A 21,755-nucleotide genomic window follows, 5' to 3' on the forward strand; every position below is an offset into this window, starting at 1 on the left:
ATTTTGAATTTAATGGCCTCTCCCCCTCCCCCACTCCCACTGACTGGCAGCAAACCCTCCTCACCCTGACTGCAGGGTCAGGTCAGAGGACCCATCTTCCCACTCACCCTATACGCACAGTGTGGCTCAGTGCCTGGCCCACAGCAGGTACTTACTAAATATATACTGAAGTGATATATGAATAATATATCTCCCCGTCATGGATTCAAGATAATCTCTGGACAAAAAAAAGAACAGGAATTGGAAAAAATCTCACCCCCCTTGCAGATTTCATGTCACCACAGCATTTTTTCAGAGGTTCCTCGCCCTTACCTGCATGTCTACAGACACAGTGCCCTAGTGGGCTTGTTCGTGCACCGGCTGTCTTACTGAAGGACAGTCCTCTGCCAGCAGCTATCGAGGGCCCTGCAGACCATTTCCAGGCCCCCAGGAGGCCAAATGCCTAGCCCCATGTCTCCAGGTGAGCCGGCAGCCAGCAGGCCCCTCACAGTTCTCCTCTCAATGGGTGAGAACATCAACTGAGAAAATGCAGAATTTAAACGATCCCATGGGAAGAAAATCAACATCTCTTAGAGACCAAATTCTAGGACCAGAGTAGAAACTGAACATTCTAGAAGTGATAATTGGTCTCATTTATCTAAATTTAGAAGGTCTGGAAAGGGAAAGAGTAACTATTAAGACATGTTATTTAGAAGATAAGCCTTTAATCAAAGAGATGAGTCAAACCCAGACTCAAACCAAAATCCTGCTCAAATCAGGGGTTTGAAATATAAGTTCCTTTGAGGATAAAAGTCAGATTTTGTTTAACTTGAAAATAAATAAGAACTTTCACAAAAAGAATAAACTCCACCAACAAAAGTAGGCCATCTGATAACTGTGATAACCACCAAAAATCATTAGTTGCAAATCCAAAGCATTTTGAACAAAAATGATGCCTGTGTGCTGAGAGACTGGCTGAAAATTGAAAGCTCACAGTGCTTTGAAGTCACCTAGGAACTCAACCCAGATCAGATGGATTAGGTGCCTACCACCTTGCACTCTGGTACTGACCCACCCCAACTCTCCCTGGATGATCTCTGTCATGCCTTTCACCCTCTCCAGCAGGCCTTCCTCTTATCTTCCTCTGTCTCCAACAGCAAAGTGGGGTTGATAATCCCTCGTTTCTCCCCATCTTCAGTTCAGTTTAGTTTAACAAATATTTCCTGAATGCCTGCTCTGTGCCTGGGACTGTACTAGGTGTGGATGCAAAAATAAATAAGACAATGTCCCTTTCGTGCTGGAACCCCACCAGTAATGTGTAAGAGTGAGGGTGTGGAGCTGTCCAGAGTTCTGAAAAATGGCCCCAGCCTTAGGTTTGGAGGAAACAGCACATAAAACAAGTCTCGGGGATAAACAGCAGCTGGAAAGTGAAGAAGAGAAAGGAGGACTTTCCACTTGAAAGGATCACCAGGAGGACAAAGAGGCAGGACATAACCTAGTGCAAGAAAGAGCATAGGTAATTTGGACTTCTCAGAACCCCGGGGCAGAGCAGCAGGGAAAGACAGTTGGAAAGGCACCAGGCCAGGAGGCTTGGCCATGCATTTGAACTTTACCTATATGTAGAGGAGCACCATCTTAGAGTTTCCAATATGAAAGTTACTTGGTCATTTTGGCATTTTGGAGCAATCATTTTTCCACAAAAGGATTTTATGAAGAAAAAATGAAATAAATAGGTGGAAATAAAGTAAATCTAAAAGTGATAAAAATCCATCGTAAAATTTAATGTATAAGTGACCCCACTTGAGGACAATGATCCCTGTTGACAATGGCCCAGAACATAGTCAGTAGGCCTGGACTCGAGAAGAAGCTGAGATCCTCCTGGAACTTCCATCTTCATCTAAACTTATGGCCACTGCAGATCTACTGCAGAATCCTGCCCCTGCATGTACCTTCATACTAAGATGACCATTTGGTAATCTGTGCCTGGTGCAGTTCATAGGGTGAACTCAGTGTTCTCCACCAATTCTTAGCTCATCTTTACAAAGTTCAGAAGAATAACACTCCTCATGTCCTGTCAAAGGCATCTGAACTAGGAGGATCCCCGGAGCTATGACAAGCAAAATTCTAGCCCAGCATGGGCGCATCTGCACATGCACACAATTTGGGTGTCAAATGAAGCTGGCCTACCACCTGTTACAATAAACTTCTAAGTTCTGTGTTAGCCGTTATTTCTACCCATGATACCTCTAGAAATTGTATGTCTTCCCAGATATAAGATTCAGTGCTGAAAAATAGATTCATCACAAAAAAAAATGCTTCTGAATGCTACAAGATCTTAATATTTTTATTTATTCCTCTTTGTTTTTCTTCATAACACTTATCGCAATCTGATGATACATTATACATCTGTACGTTTGTTCATTGTCTATCTCTCAAGCTGTATAAGAGGGAAACGATTCTTTCTGTTCATTGCAATATCCTCAGACCCTAGAAGTGTCTGATCAAAGCCTCAATAAATATATGTGGAATAAATAATGAATAACAGTAATACACCTATCTTCCACTAGCAGCCTTGATTGTTTTTTTTTAACTGTTCACTAATTCACAGAATGAGGAAACGGTGCAGATTGGGAGAAATATGAATAACTGACAGATTTATTTATTGTATTAATTTCATTAATTCAAAAGCCTTTTTTTTGAGAGTCCATGATATTCCAGGCATTTAAAATATCTTCAAAATTTGTATACAGGTTTAAAAAATACTCAAACAGTTTCAAACAAAGGGAAGGAATATTTGGGAAATCTGCAGCCTTAAAAATAGGAGGTCCAGATCTCATGCATCCTGGAATGTGAAGGGATTTCACCAAAATTACTTACTCAACTATAATAGCAGATGTGGGAAAGAAAGATGAAAGCTATCGATTGCCATAAATAGCTCTGTAAATCCTTTCTTTCGTAACATCAATCATTTCAAAATAGCCGAAAAATTAGGAGAAAGTCCCTAGTCAGTACAGAGGATACAGTGACTTTTAAAGAACTAAAATGCCAGGCAGAATTGAGAGTTTTCAATCTGAATACCAAATAGAAAGGTGATGGGAATACTATTGATGGAATGCATGCAGCTATAAGAAAAGCATTTGATATAGTGGTATAAAGTGTTACACTCAAAATTAATTCAAATTGGCTTAGTAAGAAGTGCTGCCACATAAATTTAAAAATGGCTCAAAGTCTGCAAACAAAGGATGATGACAAATGAAAATGTATGGAGTTGGGGGGAAGGTAGGGTGCACGGGGTCATCTTTATTAATGATCTGAAAGAGGGAGAGTAAACAGCATGTTAATGAAACTTGCAAATGATGCTAATTTGGGAGGTGTTACTCTGATCACTGTGGACAGAGAGGGAATGTAAATGAACCTTAAGTGGTAATAAATATGAAGAAGAAACAACACCTTCAAATTCAAGTGGGAAAAGGCAAGCCATGCCCAATGCAATGACTCGCCCCCTCCCATCCCAGAGCTTTTCACCCTTTACACTTGTGGGATGAAGTTGGGGAGGAGAAGAATATTACTCTAATTCGAAAAGATATAATATAACAAAGTATTCCTTGCTTGTGCAATTTTCTTTCGCTAGTCCTTTAGAATTCCGCAAAAGGCTTTTCCTGGATTCAGAGCAAGAGTGGTGCTCACCCTTAGATGACAGGGCTCCATAAATTACTGAGAGGAGAGGCTGTTAAAAGAAAATAACCAAATAGAGGGGAATGGGGAGATTGATTTATGAGAAATGACCCAAAGGGGTAGACATTTGTTAATTGATGGCTAAGTGGTAACATGATAGTGACCTGTTGAGATCACTCCATGACAAATAACCAAGGGAAGAAAATATTTAGTGCCAGATGAGGAACTTCTTCATTCTGCCTGGCAGCAATGCCTCTCCTTTGAGTCTCGTGAATGTAGTTCTGATGGGCTTCTCCTATGAGCATCCCACATTCTGGGCCCTTTTCACCCACCACCAGTGCCACACATGATGTCGTCCTCATTTTTGCCCCTAACTTGATTGATCGCATGAGCGCAGGGGCCATAGAAGCTCAAGGAAGGCACACACTGGAGTGGATATCAACCCCCATAAAAGGGAAAGTGCAGGAGATGAGCTTTCAAAATGTGCTCCTTTTCTCAAACAAGCCTCCTCCCACTGCAAGAAAATGAATGTGATAGCTCTCAGCAACTAAATATGATTATATGTAAATATGAGTGTTGATACCATGTTTATTTCCCTAGCAGATTCAGCCACCCAGATTTATGACTTCCAGCCAGAGAAGTCTGGGGCTGCGCCAATGATAGCTTGTGGATGGAAACTGTAACAGAGAATATCTCAAGCATCCGTTCAACTCAGAATCCTAGGAAGTCAAGAGAGAAGGAAGCTTAGAGTCTGTTGGTTCCACTCCTTTATTTTACACATGAGGACACAAGACTTCATACAAGTTTGTTGAACATGTTTGCATGAAGAGAGGCTGTCTAAGTTCCTCTTTGTGACCCAAGTCCAGAATAAGGCCTGGCACCAGGTTGTGCTCACCAAGTAAAGGAGATGCTCTTTCTTGCACCTGTCTTTCTTCTTACCTGCTTTCCCTAAGATTTATCACACCAGAGGAAGGTGAAGGTCACAGAGGAGGAAAGAGAACTGACATTTTGGTTCTGTATCTTCAGTAGGTGAGACCCTACTTACTAGATGCTTTCACATACCTTATGTCACTCCATGCTGGAGCGAAGGGACTTATGACCAATGACTCCATTACAGTCCCAGATCTAGAAAAGCTTAAAACCTGCAGCACCACCACAGAAGATGTGGTGGCAGTAAATACTCATCTGGGAGGCACAAATTTCAGTCCACAAATTTGGGGATTTAGGCAATTGTACTCTACTTTTTGTAATTTAACTTAATTTTTAACTTTTTCCAGTTTAGTCTGAGTAGGTTGGGTTTTGCTGCAAGAAACAAATTAACCTTGAAATCTCAGAGACACCCCAACATCGGCTTATTTCTCATTTATGTTACATGACTAACAAAAGTCAGCTGGAGAATGTGCTCCCCATGATCACTTAGAGGGCCGGGCTGTAGAAAGCTATATCATGTGACTCTGTCATCTCAACATGTAGTGGGAGAAATAAAAAGCCAGAGGGTGACTCAGGGGCTTTCCACTGCCTTAGCATGGAAGTGATTCACAGCTCATTGATCAGAACTAGTCACTTGGCTGGCCTTAAATGCAAGAGGCTTAGAAGTGTGGTCTTTCTATGTGCACAGAAAGAAAATGAGACAGGATTTCGTCTCTCTGACACTAAGTCAACCTCAGTCCCTGGGGCTATTTCCCACTTCCGCAGATCGTGACACATTTATTTCTAAGTTCATACCCTGTGCCAAGATATTGAAGAGAGATAGCTTCAACATGACCCTCGATCATCTGTATACATCAGTTATCAGTGAGATAGCTATTGTCTCCGTCCGTGTGGCCTCTTCATGACTTGCAACTCTCTATTTCTGTTTTAAACATGGTATATGAGCTTCTTCCTAAAATGTGGCAGGTGGTCCCATCTGCATCACACAGCTGCGTTCACTGAGACCTCACTGCCTCACCAAGGCAAGCCAAGAGTTTGGGTCCAGCTCTTTGTTATTCTGAGCTCCATCAGCTTCTTTCCTTCCCATTCCCTTGCCTGAGGGAGTAAGCTCAAGAATGAGGTAGAGGGAAGGGAGTTTCTCCCCTCATTGTTTTGTTTTGTTTTTTTTCAAAAGACTTTTTATTCTATCTTCTCTTTTTAAGAATTAGGTTTCTGAACAAAGTCTTAGAAGGGAATTGTTTTCCTGACAACATCTGCCTTTTACACTGTCCTACACCTTCCTGGAAGCAGTGAACATAGAGCTAATATGAACAGGGAAAAGGAATAGGGGAAAATGTAAGAAGAAAATAAAAGACATAAATTAGAGTCTCAAAATCTTATCCAGATACACACAAACAGCACCTTCCTGGGCTTAGAAAAGAGGTACTGCGCCACAAGTCAGTCTCAGTTTTAGGAGAGGATGAGTGTGTGCCCATCTGCCTCTATGCCTGCCCAGTCCACCAGTAACTGAAGGCGCATTTTAGCCTGGTAATTCCAGAGTCTTAGACTCACAAGTAATAGGAAGCTCAGAGCTCACCATCATTAATGAATAGAACATGAAACACACAGCATTGGCCCTATAAGTCTGGGGCTAGGAACACAAAGTCAGGTTCTCCCAGGGCCATCACCAGCAGCAGAAATTGCCACAGAGACCTCAGGGGTGTGAGCTCAGTTCCTCCACTCAGAAAGGGTAAGGTTTTGGCTGAGACACACAGCACTGCAATATCAAAGAAGGGGACGGATGCCAGGAGCAGCTAGGACACTTGAAGCAAAGCACAGAATCAGGAGAGGGAACCCCAGCCAGAAAACCTTGTGACCCCTTTGTCCCAAAGACCAGCACTCCTAGAGGTAAAGGAGTCCTCCTGCCCACAGTGTCTCGTGCCTGCCCATCAGAGGGCCTTTTTGGTACTAAATTCTTCCCACATGCCTGGAAAAGGAATGATTAAATGCACAGCCATTGAGCTATTTCAGCCAAATCTAGTCTGTTATCCTCAAAGGAATTCGATTTCTTTAAAATTCACCTTGGATGGCTTAAATTCCCATATCTGTTTTATTGTTGACATGGGGTTCTGGGTGTGGCGGTGGCTTTTAATGTTGCTTTGTTTATTTTAAACTCACCACTGGCTTTCATGCGGATTTAAATCGAATCACTCTGCCCAGCAGTGCTCCTCTTTATTGTTTAAAAGCTGATCACATCTCTTTCTGAAAAGCACAGTGTACTTGTTATCCTTGCTACAAAGCAGCCACAATTTACTGGGCTGAAAAATCAATATATGATTGAATCCAACTCGTGCTCCTCTCTGGAATTCTTATAGCCTCTCAACTGATGGCCCCACATCTCTGTCCCACCCATGCATTTACCTTCAAAATCTGGAGGGAAAAGAATCCATTTTCCAATGAGTGAAAAGAACACTAAAGAAATGATTTTAAACACCAAAGAGAGATTCAGCATTACTTGGGAGCTGAGCAGACAATCCTTGGGCAAGAAAATAAATGACAAGTTTCAAACTAAACCAGAGGTCTATTTTACACTGCTCAGCTAGTTGCAAGATGTCACTGTCTGGAACCCACTATGAATTGGTTTTAAAGATATTTTATCTCTTCTACATGTTTTTAATACATGATCCGGAAGAATTAGCATCCCTTCTATGAAGACATCCTTCTAGAATCCACCCAGTATAGAAAATGGAGCTGTGAGAATTGCTCTGAAATTCATCTCCTTTGGCCATGAATTTCAGAAAGGAGGAAGAAGAAATTAGATTGTCTTCACCTGGGTAGCCCCAGCATCAGGAAACAGCCCAAAAGTCAGGCAGACTCACCTGTCCCCAGTCCTACTTTCACTGAATGGGGGGTTTTGCAACAGAAGAGCAGGACTTGGACATTGCCAAATTTGATTTTTCTTTTCTGGTCTTTCATTGTTTTTTGTTTTTTGTTTTGTTGTTTTGTTTTGTTTGTAGGTGTGTCGCCAAGCGTAAGGAAGATCTATAGGAAAAGATTTTGCTCCATCTCTGTGTAGGACGGGAGCATTTCATCAGGTCAGCTAGGCAGAGTAAAGAGGACATACAAAGGACATTGAACCAAGGCACTTCATTTCTGGCGAATAAAAGAGCTGAAAGAGAAGACAAAAATGCACGAGGACATTTCTTGAAGACTCTTGACTTTTGAAGGCATGTGTTAAGGTTTGGAGCAGGCAAAGGGAGAAGAATTTAACTTGGGTTGGCAAACATGGTTGAAGGCCAAGTAGAGAGCCAGCGTGTTCAGTAGATAACATGACGAAAGTGCGGAAACTGATGTTGCCTAATTCCTGCATGGTGTTTCATGACAACTATGCCTAATATAACTGTCATTTAATTTCTAGTTTTTCACTCTTTTTTTTTTTCCATGTCAAAATCAAAGAGTAGGTCTCATTAGAGTTAGTCTATCTGAAATGTAGTAGACAGGGCTTGAAAGGACATTGAGATTTTCACCAGCTAGGGAGAGGTCACCATGTGGAGATAACTACTTCGAATACCTGTAAGTTACCCAAGTTGGGTAGATGTAGCAGGTAAAGATAATGGTAGACACCGTAAGCCGCACAGCTGAGTTAAAGAAGAAATAAGGAGCCATTGGGAGCTTTCAAGGGGATGAAGTTTCTATAAGAGAAAAAGTGATCTGGCAGGTGAGAGCCAACTAAGACTTCAAATTTCATACACTACAGTTGACCCCATGACTGGAAGAGAATGGTCATCCTCTCTGACACAAACACTGAGGGGGTTTATATGTATGATGACAGAGTGAGCAAGTAGTAAAAACCTTTCCCCCTTATCTAAATGTGCAGAAATTATGTGTATATATATATGTATATATATATATATATATATACACACATATATATATACACACACACACACACACACGCACACACACACACATGTATGTATGTATATGTATGTATATATACACATACACAAACACACACACGTATGTATGTATATATACACATACACAAACACACACACAAACACACACATATATATAGTGTTTATAAACACAATGCTGTGGTAAAAAGCCTAGGAAGGTATCTATTCACAAACCAGCTATTAAAGAGGGTTCCTAAGCCAAAAAATAAAATGGAAAACCATAGGATATATGTGGGCCAAAACCACCTCACTGTGAGGGTACACGTTTCTAGGCCTGACTCCTGTATGAAGTCAGAAGCTAGAGCGATTTATACCCATACGACAAGGGGTGAAATTATGCCTCACAAAACCACTCTCGTGAACAATGAATGGAATGGAATTATCCACATGAGTAGGTATCCACCGTAATGTCCCTTGCATGTCCTAGACAAAATCAATCTCCCCAAAGATGTCATCCATCCCGGAAGTGGCAATGAATGCATGGAAGAACCTTGCATGCCAAACATACCGAGCATCTCAACATTCCTTAAACCCATCAGGCCCTTTTACATCTCATTCTTTTCCTGCTGCCTGGAATCTTTTGAGAAAGCCATGTTCTTTCTCTCCTTAGTAAACCTTTCTCCTTCTGAGAACAGAATCTCTTTTTTTATTAGCATACATCCATCCTCCTGGACAGAGTAGGTATTCAAGGGTAGGCACGTGACTATACGGGTAGAGCCAATTGGCAGATCGATTTAAAAGCTGAAATTGGGCACAGAGTATCTCCCCTTATGAGACTGGAAGTAGAGCTAAGATGGACAAGGAAATGAGAGAGAGAGAGAGGAAGAGAGAGAGGGGAAGAGAGTACTTTTACGAGAAAAACAGATTCTCGTTAACATTATTTGAACACCTTGTTCCAGCCATGTCTGAAACCACCCCCTCTTCCTTATGACTTGAGCTTATACAATCCTTTTTTTCCTTGAGTTATTTTGAATAAATTTATATCACTTGCAACCGAAAAATTCCCAGGAAACACATCTTCCGCCCTTTTCTCTTCCTTCCTTCCTTACTTAGATATCTGCCCCCTATCTTTCAAGTCCCAAGGAAAATGTTACTTTCTCTGTGATTCCCTAGAGATATGCTGGTAAACTGGCTCTCTAAAACAAAAACAAAAAAGCTTGGTTTTTATATTGTTTGCTGATTTTGTAATGTTTGTTGCATGATATAAATACTCCCACAATGGCCACTTGCAAGCTACCAACATGAAGTCACTGGACACAGAGTTGATTGAGAAAAGATGCACAGAATCAGAGTTAACTCTCATCACATCTCCAGATCCTAATGGCAGAACTGGATATAGAATGATAGCTAGAGGAGTTGCCTGACCTTGACAGTAGACACTAACTGCAAAAGTCTCTGAGGACTTCATGTCCTGAATGCCCAACCAAGCCCACTTGTCCTCGTTCTGTTTTCTCAACTGACTTGTCCTTCCGCCAACCTCACCTGTGTTCCCAGAGGTCAGTGCCCACTGCTATCCCAGTGTACACACTGTGCATCATAATTACTGGTTACATTTTTGTCCTGGTGCTCAACTGTGAGCTCTTCAAGAACAAGAACTGTGTCTGCTTTTTCTTGTTTCCTCAGGACCAGACTCAGAAGGTACTAGTAAATACTTGTGGAATGGGAAATGTAGCTCTAGTGGCAACATAGCCAGGTGAAGGTAGAGGAGACTTCTGTATATCTGAAGGCAGAGGAGTTGCTAATGGAGAAGAAATATTTTTAAATATTTTAAAACTCTGGTAAATGAAGGAAACAAGGTACTTCAGAGGTTAGGAAAGATAGAAGTCTTCAGGAAATGTCAGGAGTCTTCAAGAAATGCTCTCGTGCATTTTTGTCTTCTCTTTTAGCTCTTTTATTAGCCAGAAATGAAGCATGTCAGTTCAATGTTCTTTGTATACACTCTACTTTGCCTAACTGACCTCATGGAATGTTCCCATCCTACACAGAGGGAGATGGAGCAAAACATTTTCCTTTAGATCTTTTCTAGACTTGGCAACACACCTACAAGATGAGCAATTTGGAAGGGAATGATGAGAATCTGGGCATGGGAAGAGAAATGTACCATGGTAAAGAGGGGGTAAAAGCAGAAAATCATGCCCCCTTCTTCCGGGGAGTTGAGAGACAGGGAGAGGGAACGGAGGGGAGAGGCTGGGATCAGAAGATCAGGTCCAGAGGAACTGCAGGGATTTAAGACAAGACAGAGAAAAGCTTCTGCCCAGCTGAGGTGAGCAACTTTAAATCCACTAGTTCTCACATGTACTGTTCTGTACCGTGTTCAGCTTCCAGCAGTGACCCATGAACCATACTTAAATCTGCAATTACTCTCTGAGAATAAAGAGCTAGGTAGTTATTCGTCTTTTCCCACAAACACATCTCATTCTCCTGATTTACTTTTCCAGGGCCTTGCCTGACAATGCTTCTGGAGTGAGTATTTTGAGCAGCCAGTGGCAGCTGCAAGGGAGAATTAAACTCAGCCAACTGTGGCAGGCCAAGAGTTACACCACGTTGCCCTGACAACTAATAGGCAGAGCTAAGGAGAGATAGATGGAGATGGCCGAGGTCAATGGGTAATAAAATCCTAGTTAAAGGCTGGTTTTTCTCTCCTTCATTTCTGCTCATATACACATGAGGAAAAAAATAAAAAAGATAATTAGGAGGCAGATGCCCTTAGAGGCAAGCCAGATAGGACTACAGAGTTCAAGCATAAGGCCCTGGAATGAACTGAGGGTCAAACCAGGACATATTTACAGCCTCAAAGATCCTGCTCAGAAAAGATGCTCTTGAAATCAAAAACAAAGGCATTGGGAAAACCAAGTTTTTACTGAGCACCTATTATATGTAGAATGTGGCCCCAAGAAGAGAATGTAAACAAGAAGCTTTAAGAGATGGTACAAGCTCTAGCCTTTCAACCTCAAATCTCATCTCTTTTACTGTCTGAGGAACCTGGGGCCAGATACCAGATACCAGCCCTGAGTCTGATGTGTAATGAAGCTAACAGTTCTTATCTCACAGGCTTGTTGGCTGATCAAAGAGATTATGAGTTTAAAGAAAATAACATAGTCCTGGCTTGTGGCAGGCACTGAATGAATGACAGCCCATAATAGCTGACATCGCTGAGCCCCTACTCTAAGCAAGCATCTCCCATGCTTTACACGTTTCCTCATAACAATCCTATGAGACGGCTACTGCTATATACCCATTTACAGATGAGGAAACAAGGCACAGAGAAGTTAAATAACCTGCCCAAGATGTCACAGGTGGGAAATGGTTGAGCCAGGACTTGCACCCAAGCCACCTGGCTACAGAACCTGGGCTGTACAACCACATCAGCAACGCAGAGGAGTCATCAACGATTAAAGACTAAAAAAGATATTGACTGATTATTTACATATCTTTGCCTACACACACACAAATAATAATTCTGGAAGGATACACAATTTAAAAACTTTAACACTGTTTGCCTCTGGGGAAAGATAAAGGCAAAGAAGGAAGAATTTTTACTGTGTATTTACTATGAATTTCGAACCACAGGGAGGGATTGCCTGTTTTAAAAATGAATAAATTAAATTAAAATTTAAAAATAGAGGAGCAGACAGGAGAAGCCACTTTCAATATATTTATTTCAAGTATTCACTGAATGTGAAAGAACGTGTTCCAGTTCTCCAGGCCCTGACATGATAGTGGAGAAACAGCCCATGGACAGGTGACTAGAGAACACGGTGATAAATGTCTATACATGTGAGTGTAATGTGCTGCTCAGGCCATGAAGAGAACATGAGAAATTCTGCATATAGAGAAGAAGTCTGGGCAGCTTTAAAAAAGAGAAATTTCTAAGCTGAGATCTTTCCAGGACCCAGGGCCTTAAGTCAAGTCATATGTGAAATAATAATAGCCTATGTCGATGAGCCCTTGCTGCCAGTCACTGTGGTACACCCCCCACACAGATGATCCAACTGAATCCATACAACATCCTTTTGAGGTGGGTACCATTATCACTGTCTCCCTTCTCATGTGCAGAATTGAAGTTTAAAGAGGTTGAGTAACTGCCCAAGGCCACAGAGCTAGGTAATGGTGCTGGAATTTGAAGGAGGCTTTACCAGAAGCCACTGCCTCCTGCCACCCTAAGCCTCTGGTGGCACCTCCTAAAGAGACTGAGGGAAGACAGGGGTGCTGAGGTGGCCTATGAAGACAGATGTGGTCCCTGCTGAAAGTCTAGGCAGCAGATGGGCTGTGTAGTCAAGCACACTGTCAGGGAGGGGACCCACTGTAGAGGGTCAATCCAATTCCAAAGTCCTCATTGCGTAACGTGAGGGCCAATTTCTTTGGGCTTTAATTTCTGTCCCTGCAGAGCAAGAAGATAGAAGAGATGCTCTCTAACCATCCTCATTGTTTATCCTATGAAAAAATTTTTTGCCAGTTGCATTATAGGCTTTATGACTATAGGCCTGATGGGTTCTGGCCTTAGAAAACTCATCAAATCCTGGGCCTCCAACCTCAACTCTGTAGCTGACCCTCATACCTTCCCTGAGCAGCACCTACTGGGTGCAAAGACCTGAGCTAGCTGCAAAAGAAATAGAAAAGACCCTACTCTGGTAGGGAGGAGGGGTTGCAAGGGACTTATTGTCTAAATGAGCAAAGAAAATCCACACAAAATACTGTAAAATCACATGACTGCTTATAAACACATTCCAAGTGGCATGCACAAGGCTGAGACCAAAGCCCCATCTGTCCTTCCTAGAACCCCTGGGTGGTGCCTTATACAGGAGCTTTAGGTTGTATTTAGAAGGTGAGAAACTGGCTTTGGTGAGAATAGGTGGGAGGACATTGCAGGTGGAAATAGGAATTAGAAAGATAAAGGGAAGACATGGCCCTATTATGGGCTGGAACAGAGAGTCTGTGTAGGGGAGGGATGTAAAAGAATCTTGATGGCACAGGACTGGAAGGAGGCAAACAGGGCAACTGAATGCAAGACTGAGAAGCTTCAGGTTCAATAGAAAAGGGAATAGACAGCCATGGTGGGTTCTTGAGAAAGAGAGAGAATAGCTTGATAAGAAGATTATTTAAGAGCTATCCATGTCCTAAGTGAATGACAATCGAAGTGGTGGAACTGAAACCCAAGTCAAATAATCTAATCACAAGGAGAAAATTTGAAATCAGGGAAGTATAAAATGAACACATTCTATAGTTCCTTCTCTGTTCAGGATTCTTCCACATCAGCATTTCCAGAATAACATTTGCATAATACTCATTTCAGAACATGAAAATAGGCATTACCAAAAAACAAACAAAAACAAAAAACAAAAAAACAAAAACAAAAGTAAAAAAAAAATAATAGCTAACTACAAGCCAGAAACTATTTTAAGTGATCCACATTCTTTTATTTAACCCTCTTAATCCATGAGGTAGGTACCATTAACATTGCCATTTCACAGATGAGAAAGCTGAAGCACAAGCAGCATGAGTAATTTGCCCAAGATCACTATGAAGGAGCACAAGTTTATTTCAGGCAATCTGGGTCCCATTCCTCTGCTCCTAACCATCGGGCTATACTATCTATCACTGTTCAAAAACATCAGTTTAAACAAAATTCAACAATTTCCTTTCCCATGGGTCTTCTCAGAGCTTTTCATTCATTCTTTCTCCCTGCTTTCAGCTGTGACCCAAAACAAGGGAGGCTGAGGGAGGCTGAGGATGTGAGGAACCCCACGAGGCACCAGCAAGAACAGCAAGAGATGTTACCTTCCCCTCTCCCTATCAAGACAGGCTACTTCATGGTGAATACTTGGTATCAGGAAGAGAGTAGACAGATCACTGGGGAAAGAAGAACCATCACAGCTATTTGGGGCCCACATGAAGAGGTGGGAGATGGGGGCAACTGCAGCTGCAATGATTTCTCTAGGTGACCTCCTCTCCTGTGACCAGTGTCAGGCACAGCTCCTTTGGTTGGTGGATTGTATAGAGATCCCAGGAATTCAAGGCCCAAGGGCCATGAGGAATGGTGGTAAGATGGGCAGAAGCAGAAGAGGCACATTTCTGTTTACCACTCAGCACAGAAATATGCCACTATTTTAATAACCAGCCCTGGTAACCATCACATGTTACATGTACTCAGCTCTTGACCATTTCCAAAGCCCATTTCTCCATGATCTCATTTGGTTAACAGAACAGCACTGGGATCTGAGCAAGGCAGACTTCATCATTCTCATTTTTCACATAAGGAGCCTGGGACTCAACTAGTGAGTAAAAGAATTGGTTCTAGAAATGAAGTCTGAATCTGGTGCTTACAGTATTGTCGCAATACTGAGGTTCTTTCTGGCTCTAAGGTTTGTCCTCCACTGGGGCATGACTGACTTATAGGAAGCAGTGAGTCCAAGGGGTGTGCAGTTCTGCCCCAACCTTGGCACTTTCTAGTTGTATGACCTAAGCAAATTCTTTAGTTCCTCTAAATACCATGCCCTCATCTATAAGATATATACACTGGTACCCAACTTACAAGGGGGTTGTGAAGATTAAAGAGATAATTTTAGAACAATCCCCAAATCAGGACTTGACAGACACAGAAAGTAATCATGTACAGCTTCATTTAGTCTCAGAGTCAAGGCCAAGTTCACACAAATGGGAAGCCCTCAGTTGACAGAAAGAGGCAGGTGCTGTGTCTGCTCAGGATCCACTGGACCTTCTGGCACTAGCATCCCAAAGTCCTTTGGTACGGGTCCACTCTCAGAGGTGCTTGACCTTGACCTCACACCCCTGGCTCAGAGTTGAGCATGTAACCTGGGCAGTCGACTAAAGCTTCCTATCCCAAAGCCATAGTGATTGATTCAGAGATGGACACATGACCCAAATCCAGCCAATGAGATTCATTTGGGGTTTTGTGTTGAAATATAAGTAAAAAGAGATTCTCCTTCTACTGTCTGAGTTAAGTATGTGCTAAAACATCCATTTTTATTTAACTTAGTTAAATAAATTCCATAATACTACATATCTAAGACTAAAAAGAACATAGGGTTAACACTGGGTAGGGTGTGTCGGGGGGTAGGGCAGTGGACAGTACCTATACACAGGTAAGAAAAGACAAAATATTAGAAACCTGTGACTGGCAATTTTCTGATATTGGAGACCACATTAATCAGGACAAGGCCTCTCTAGGCCTATTCTGCTCCCTGCCTCACTGTTTCATCCATAGCCCACCCCTGCAAGAAGGCTACATGGTATGCCACCCCCCTCCAGGCCGCAATTCTCCCACTAGAATTCTCTCCCTCTTGCTCCCTGCTGCCATGCCTCCCCCTCTCTCAGCCCCACAGAACAGCTCTACCTCAAAAAGCTGTCCCTGAGTCATGCCACTCCCTCCCTGCCAAGTTCCTGTCACCACTTGGCTATTTTGCACTTCCACAGAAGGAATAATTTGCACTTGCACCCTGTATGATTTATATGTATTTTAACATCATTTTAGAGGCAGCATATTGAGGAGGACTAAGAGGCTGGAGGCAAACCAAGCTGGGTTCAAATCCTACTGCACCTTCATATGCTGTGTGATTTGGGCTAAGTCACACCCATGCTCTGACCCTTGGGTCCCTCATCTGTGAACATGGGGATTTGACAACTACCCACCTGCCATCCTATGAACTTCTCACCAGGAAAGAGAAAGAGAAGGCATGAACACTCTTGTTAAACAGAAAAGAACTGTACATGTAAGCCATGAAAATCAGTGTGTATTTGGCACTGTAGCGGTATTGTAACCTTCTCAGGTCTCTCTTCCAACCTCTTCACCCTGCCCCTATCTAGGAAGTTTCCTCTGTTTGGTATATTGAAGAGCCGATCGGGAGGCTGCCCTGTCAGAAGCTGGCTCAAGCCACCACACTCTGTGAGCCTTGAAGGTCCAAGGAGTTACTGACTTTTGGCCACCTGGTAGTTGGAAGACTGAGCTTTCCTCTTAAAGGAAAAGGTTGGACTCTTGGAGCATGGAAAACACATAGGAGCTAGAAAGAGACACTTCCACTCTCTGCACTTCACCTTGCTAGCTCCCCAAGAGGAAAGCCAGAATTGCCAACATGAAGAGAGCATATGTTCCATGTGACTTTTGGCTAGAGAGAAGTGGTTCCACTGATGCCCAAGGAGATAAAGACACCAATAACCTATTGTATGTATTGAGGAAGTGATTAGCTGGTACTCTCCCCTGGGACAGCGACCAGAGGGGAGTCCTTTGTCTCCCTTTGGGAGAAGGAGTAAAAGCAGACCACCTACAGGAAGGGGGCAACTGATACTGTGGCCTTGGTTCTCAAATGTGTCTGTATTCATATCCATTCACTCACTGGTTCTTGTTTGTTTTTGTTTTTCATTCAACAAACAAGTTTCGGGTGCCTACTCTGTGCCAGGCATTGTACTGGGAGCCTGGGGTGCAAAAGTCAAATAAGACCCAATTCTCCATTCAAAGGAAGCCCACGTATAGTGAGGGAGGTATATAATTAAATCAACAACTATGAAGTGATGTGATGAATATTATGACAGAAAGTAGGAACGTGGAAGGGGAGCCTACCCTAGCCTCAGGGATTCGGGGCAAAAGAGAGAGTTTTTGTAGAGAGAGAGGTAATGTTTGAACTGATCCAGAAGTTGGAGGTGGCAAAGGGTGGAGTAGAAACAGATAAAAAGAGACTCCTTCCCTGAGGGAATTCTAATCTAATCTTGCTGAGTAAGCGCTGCAAGATGAGGAAAAGGAGAACTCAAGACGTTGCAGAAGCAGGGAAGTAGGAGAGCAAAATTAACTGAGGATTGGCAAATAGGCTGTGCTGCCTGCAGCAAAGGGTACCATGGAAGAGAGGAGGGAAAGAAGCCTGTGGCCCTACAGCCCAAGGCCTTGTATGCTGAGCTAAAAAGTTTGGGCATTATCCCAAATGTAGGGTAGGGTGGATGAGATATGATCACATATAAAATTTCCAAGTAGTGGTTGTTGAGAATCAGGAGCACTGTTAGACTTAACCAAACAGGGAGGAAGAAACAAGATGAGGTTGTAAAAATTAATAAACAGAAACCTCATTTAAAGTGCAGTTGAGATGCTAGAAGAGAAAATTCTCACACACATCAATTTATACACACTACTGACCCCAACAGAAAGACACTTACCTAGCATCTCCAACAGGAAGTGATAGTACTTCACTGCCTCAGCAGGAGGAAGATGCCTCCTTGCCCAGTAAGAGCTCGGCCAGTGGGAGATGGCTGTAACTCACCCAATGAAAAGTCACTATACTTTGAACTTTCAGCTTCCTCCAATGGACTCTTCATTTACAACAGCCCCTCCCCAATTCCATAAAAGAGCATATCTCTCCTTTCTTTTTCTGGACTTGCATGTGGTTCACTATTAGACATTTCCCTAATTGCAGTTCTCTGTCGTTCCAAATAAACCCAATGCTGGAGAAATATCTGGCTGCCTATTTGTTTAGGGTCGTTGAGGTAAATCTTTAAGGCATTTGCACCAATTCAAAGCCAACAGGAACAGTCATGAAGGAGGAGACTTTATTTAGTGCAAACAGCTCAATTGTGATACAGGATACAGGCAAGGTGGTTCCATCTCACTCTGCTCTGCTCTAGTATTCAGGAACAGAAGAGCTCTACTCAGGACAGTTCCACTCTGGTCCAGTAAGCCGCCTTCAGCTCCAACCAAGGGAAAACGCACTCTCTGAGCCAGAGGGGAGCTGACTTACAGAGAGAAGTCCCCGCTCCTGGTCCCTGGTTGGTTCATTCTCATGCAAACGAGGACTCCAAATCTTCACAGTTCGATTGGTCCAAAAAGTACTGTCCTGATTGATTGGAATAGAACTGCTCCTATTGGTCAGTGGAGATCTAATGAGGCTATAGCTCCCATTGGTCAGGGAATGTCTCAGTCCTGTTGGTTGAAATTAGATTCCAGGAATTCCTTTATTATGATTGGCTCAACCATCAGGAACACAGTGAAGGCCAGCAGTTCAGTGCAGGTGGCTGGTAGCTTAGTGCAGGCTTTTCCCTTAAGTGTGGCTTGTGTGAAAGGCCCCTATTTAGCAATGGCTGCTAGGCTCTGTTTTTAAATTTAAGCCCGGTTAGCTACCAGGAGCTCTTCTTGGTAGGTATTTTCTTTCTAGAGGTCAACAATAGTCTGGTGGAAAAAACATCAGGGAGAACTCACTTGTCTATTTTGCCTCTCACATCTGAAGCCTCTCCTTCTCTTTTCTTCCTTGGGATTCTAGCCTGACCCTCTTCTGGCCTTTCTTCTCTCTATATCAGTGGTTCTCAAAGTATGGGCCTGGGACCAGCAGCATTAGCATCAGCTGGGAACTTGTTAGAAATACAAAATCTTGGACTCCACCCCAGGCCTACTGAAATTCTGGGGATAGGACCTAACAATCTGTGTTTTAACAAGCCCTCCAAGAGATTCTAATGCACACTCAAGTTTGAGCATGACTGATTTACACCAACATTGGCTGCACATTAGAATCACCTAGGAAGTTGCTAAAAAAAAAAAAGCCTGGATCACCTCACAGACCAACTGAATCAGAGCTCAGGGACTGGGGATTCTGATGAGCATGCAAGGTTGAGAACCACTAGCCTAGAGTAGTTCCTCTCGGACTTTAATGTGCAAATGAACCCCCTGGGGGCCTTGTTAAAATGCAGACTGTGATTCAGCAGGACTGGAGGAAGGCCCAAGAATATGCTTTTCTAATAAGGAGCTGCCAATATAGACCACACTTTGAGGTCTCCAAGTCAAATCTACCTTCCCATTCTCCTTGGACTGTCAGCTTTGACTACCACGTTAACGTGAGTAACTCAATACATCTCGTCCCCTTCAATTTTGAGCTCCTAACCTGTAAGAAAGGTCTTTACTCAAAAAACACACCCAAGCCTCAAACTTGACACTTCCTAAATATACCTTATCCTGTCCATCCTCCCCTCAAAGTTCTATCTACCCTCTATGTTTACTATCTCAGTGAGTCAATCTGGTCACCCAAACTAGGCAAAACAGTGTCCTGGAGCCAAAGGAAGACTAAGATTTAAGAAGACATTGCCCAAAAAGGACAATTCAAACCCCTATGCACTTGCCCCCATCCCTTACCAGAGAACTCCAGCCCCCTGCAAAAAACAAAAACAAAAAACTGCCTCTCTTGTATTTGCGGATTTCCAAGAAAGATCTTGGGTTGTTCTGTCAAGCCCTTGCGGGGCTCTCTCACTACTCGGGATGATGACAAAACAAAGGTCGTTGGATGAGAGAGTGGAAGGGTCTCAGGATACTCTGAGGAAGGCAAACAGTGAAAACTTTCCTGAACTCAATCACGCTACCTGGTGCCGCACAGCCAGTACTGAGCTCAGACTCCCAGGTTCTGTAGGATTTCTGAGGGTGGCCAGCAGGTGGCTCCACCAGTCCAGCCCCAGCAACTCAGAGCAGCACTGAGTTAAATGGCTACCTGGCCCTACTTCCACCCAGGGTCTCCAAAACTTCATGCACCACAGTTTAAAGTCTCTGTCCTCAGGGCACCCTTTTCTAGAGGTTATTGACTTAGTCTCTTTATTACTTTCCTAGGGCCACTGTAGCATATTACCACAAACCAGGTGGCTTAAAACAGAAATGTATTCTCTCACTGTTCTGGAAACCAGAAGTCCAAAATCAAGGTGTCTTCCAGCCACACTCCCTCTAAAGGTTCTAAGAGAGAATTCTTTCTTGCTTCTTTCAGCTTCTGGTGCTTCCTGGTATCCTTAGATGTGGCAGCTTAACTCCAATTTCTGCCTCTGTCTTTACGTGTTCTTTTTCCCTTGTCTCTCTGTCTCTCTACTAGTCATTGGATTTCAAGCTTACCCTAAATCCAGGATGATCTTACCTCAAGGTTCTTAATTTTACTGCCATTTGCAACAAAATAGATGGACCTTGAAATGATCATAATAAGCAAAATAAGCCAGACATAAAAATCACATGATATCACTTATATGTGGGATATAAACCTAAAAGCAGCAAATGAACAGGACAAACAAACAGAGACTCATGGACATAGACAATGGACTAGTCAGTGGTTAAGGGGAGGGGGAGGGGGGAAGGAATTTAAGTCATTTCTTCAATTCAAAATGTTAATTAAAAAATGATTCTTAATTTACTTACATCTGCAAAGACCCTATTTCCAAGAAAGGTCACATTTATAATTATCAGAGGTTAGACATATCTTAGACATATCTCTTTTGGGGGACACAATTCAACCCAATATAGTGCCATCGCTGTTAGAACATGGTGACCGACAGAAAGCTCAATACTCTACTTTACAGATATGGGTGAAGGGGTACACATGGAAGACCCTTGTTTCCTGTGATCTGAATGCCATCTTATTAGTGCAGCCTAAAATTGTGCTCCCTCACTCTCACCACCTGTCACCTCTGATTGACCTTATTGCCAATAAACTGCACTCATACAAGGTCTTCCCCGCCTAGTACTTGTGCAAGTCATGCTTTTGAACCTAAATATAAAATAAAGGCTTATATCTATCTCTATTAACTTTCATCTTATTGGTTCTAACCCACATTCCAGCCTGTCAAAATCACTTTGAAACGCTATTGTATTTTCAATTGTAGAATTTTTCTTTCCAACTTTCTATTATCTGAAATTTTAATAAGCATGTCTGAGGCATGCAGCGGAGAAGCAACCCTGGACTCAGTAGTCTGGGAGCTAAACACTAGTCCTAATCTTCTACCTGACAGTAGAAAAGTTCTATATCTTCTCTAGATCTCAGTAAGATGAACTCTGGAGTCTCTACTAGCTCAAAATTCTACAATTAGAGAAGCGTTTACGAGTTCTAGTCCTGGAAGCAAGCAAACCTCTTTGTTTTAAAGCCCAGTTCTGCCACTTATATGATCTATGCCCTTGAACAGGCCACATAACTTCCCTGTGCATCAGTTTCCTTACCAATAAAATGGATATTATAAAATCAGTACATTATAATTATATAGGCATACAATTATACTATATAAGTATGTATTATACGTTACATATTATATATAGGTATATAATTATAATAAATATATAAGTATTAAGTATAAAATAATTATAATAATAGTATCTATGTCATGAGGTTGTTAGGAGAATTAAATGAATGAATTCACGTGAAATGCTCAGCTCATGCTTGGCATTTAAATAAGCACTCAATAAATATTAGCTATTTTATTCAAGACTAAGAAATTAGTTAAAGG

This window comes from Pteropus medius, unplaced genomic scaffold (genome assembly GCF_902729225.1).
Source record: "Pteropus medius unplaced genomic scaffold, Ma_sr-lr_union100, whole genome shotgun sequence".
Taxonomy (NCBI): Eukaryota; Metazoa; Chordata; class Mammalia; order Chiroptera; family Pteropodidae; genus Pteropus; species Pteropus medius.